This window comes from Anarrhichthys ocellatus, unplaced genomic scaffold (assembly GCF_004355925.1).
Source record: "Anarrhichthys ocellatus isolate YVR2014 unplaced genomic scaffold, GSC_Weel_1.0 scaffold6214, whole genome shotgun sequence".
Taxonomy (NCBI): domain Eukaryota; kingdom Metazoa; phylum Chordata; class Actinopteri; order Perciformes; family Anarhichadidae; genus Anarrhichthys; species Anarrhichthys ocellatus.
The window spans coordinates 1-3026 of NW_022286188.1; the positions used below are offsets into that span (position 1 = coordinate 1).

The following is a 3026-nucleotide window of genomic DNA, read 5'->3' on the forward strand; positions in this document are numbered from 1 at the left end:
AACTACATAGCAGCACATTCTTCATTCCTTTTTGACTTTGCTTCTAGAAAACACTCTTCGCCACAAAAACATAATTGCAGAAACAAAAACAGTAAATACCAGCAAAATAACTGCCAGCAGAAACGCCACCACATCAATCGAGTGGTACTGGATCATTGACATCTTGTAGGACTCCGTCCTTAGATGTGCTGCTCCTTTGTGCCTCATGACGAACTCGATCCAGAACATAGCCTGGTCCATTGGTTTCATGGGCTGGTCTCTATGCAGGCTGGACAGCACCTTCATCTTCTCCATGTAGGTTGGATTATAGAGTACCTCCTTCAGAGCCTCCAGGAAGTTGTCTTTGTTCACAGTTGCAATGTTCAGGACTTTGGCCACACCTCTTGCTTTCATCCTGAAGAAGTTGTCAGGCTGGTCAAACATGAGGGGCAGGCCGACCAGGGGGACACCGTGGTAGATGGCCTCCTGGATTCCGTTGGTACCTCCGTGGGCCACAAACACTCTGGTCTTTGGGTGACCCAGGAGGTCTTTTTGAGGCAGCCAGTCCAAGAGTAAGGTGTTGTTGCCGAGGGTGGATGGTCTTTTGCCTTTGTGCTTCCAGATCACCTTCTGAGGAAGTTGGGCGAAAGCAGCGGCAATGTCCTCAGTGATGTCCTCAGGAAGTTTTGCCACCAGGGATCCCAATGTCATAACGATGACGCCATGTTCACCAGAGCTCTGGACAAAGTCCTCTAGTTCTTTAGACAGGGGCTGGGAGGGTTTGCACTGAAATCCTGACATGTAGACAACGTTTGGCATTGTGGGTCGTGGGAACTCAAAGGTGAAATCGTTCCTCATCAGCCAGATGTCTGCTGCCTGAAACAGCTCCATGTAATGTACGTCATTTCCAAAGTAACGATGGACGAACGGTTTGTAGTTTAGTTCTGTGACATACCAACATTGAAAACAGGTGAAGAAATAGTAAAGTAAGTTCTTGACCCGCTCCGGAAACGTCATCTTGTCAGTCAGCTCTGCCCCTGATATTGGGACATATGACAATGGAGAAGGTGCGATTGCAAGATGCCCCTCACCCTGAACAGTCCACCTCACATTAAAGACAAGTGGAAGGCCCAACCGGTGACCCAGAAGCACCCCTGCACCAATCGCAGGGTCTGTCAGGAACACATCATATTTGGCATCTTGGAGGCTTTGCATCAGTTTGGTATTCTCAAACATCTCCCCCACCATCTGAATTGGAACCTTGTGCATCTCATAGAACTGTTCCATAAGTTCAAAATGTAGAGACATACGAGCCCAAAGCGAAGCACCTTTCCGCCGCATGTTAATCATTTTGTCTACAAATAACCCAAAGCGTTCTTTATCAAAACCAATAGAGGAATTTACTGTGATGGACTTGTAGTGGGGGGACTCTGGTTTAATGTACATGGTCTCTGTTGGTATTATCATTGTGATTTCGTGGCCTCTGGCGTGAAGCTCCTCAACGAGGACTTTCATGTTGATCCAGTGGCTTCCATCCACAGGCAACACCAAGACTTTCCCTCCGTTAACCGAGAGTGAAGAGCAGAGCAGCGCCAGAAGTGCCACCAAGGCCGGTCGGTACATCTCTGAAAGAGATTCTGATAAGAGATGTAAGAATGTTAGAGCTGTCCTGATCATTAAGGCTTCACAGTTCTTCAGTTCAAGAGCATGCATCAATTTAACAAATAATCTGAACATAAAGAACAAAAAAATAAAGAATAGCGTCGTATAATTTTAGCTACTTCATAGTTTTAAAAATGTTTGTGCTGACTATTAGCATTTTTACATTATGTACATTTGTATTGTCCATTGTTTTAATTCATAAGGAAGAAAATACAACTTTGAGAGTAAAAAGTCTACAACATTATAATATGATTGATACACAACTGGAAAAAGATGACAACATAAATTGCTGGCTCATTAAACTATGCATAGAATGCATTGATTTAATGAAATATTTGTTTCAATTACCTCTCGAAAATAAGGAAAAACAGGAAGAAAAATTATAATAACAAACTAATAGCTGTTCTGTATTTTATAACCTGCATCTGAATTCATGTCTACATAAAAGACAAGCATGATAGATAAGGTTGGACCATAGAGTTTAAAACATTATGATATTAATAAGGATATTTTCTAATGATTTTTAAACTTCATTGTATACCATATATGTTAATACCTAAAGCGTAAGTCATTATATTCATATACTGTATGTATATACAGTATATATGGTCCAGTGTGTATTGACCAGGGAGCAGCTAGGATGCAAGTTTTTCATACTATATCTGCAGACTGGTGGCACATGATAATACATACATTTAATCCTTGAATGTATGCAAAAGTACATACAAAATAACCAATGTTTTGTGAAGCAATCAATCAATCAATCATATTGGTACTTTTTATTCACAGCTTGAAATAATTATTTTGAAAATAGTGAATTTGTAGAACGATTTACATGACAACATCCTATCATCACTAAAAATCATGGACAATATTGAATCATAGTCCAGCCATAGGGATAGACAATCACAAGATACATGTGCAACTTTTTAAAATGAAATTCATCTCATTTTATTTAAATAAGTGCAGTAGTTAATGAGGATCATTTTGTATTTTTTCAAAAACACTGCAAGAAATCCTTCAAAACAAATCCTGGATATTGAGTGAAAACTGATCGCTGACTTCTAACCTAACACTAAATTATATTGTAAATTATTTACAGATTTTTGAGGTATTCTGCTTCCCGAGGAACACACAAACAAAAAAAAGAACATAAACATGAACTCTGGTTGAATTCATCAGATAATATGAGGTTTTTGAGTAAATTCAGTGACACACTGAAGCATGTTAGGTTATCAATGTAAGATGGTTATCCTCTTCAGCAGAATAGAACAGTTCACTAATGTTTTTTTGTTTTGTTCTTTTGCATCTTTTTCAACAAGAAATCAGGATCTAGTTAACTACATAGCAGCACATTCTTCATTCCTTTTTGACTTTGCTTCTAG

General features: G+C 39.5%; 1 pseudogene; it reads right to left on the reverse strand.

Moving 5' to 3' along the window:
• Nucleotides 1-21: 21 nt before the first annotated feature.
• Nucleotides 22-2072, reverse strand: LOC116380139 (UDP-glucuronosyltransferase 2A2 pseudogene; annotated as a pseudogene).
• Between the last annotated feature and the right edge of the window lie 954 nt (nucleotides 2073-3026).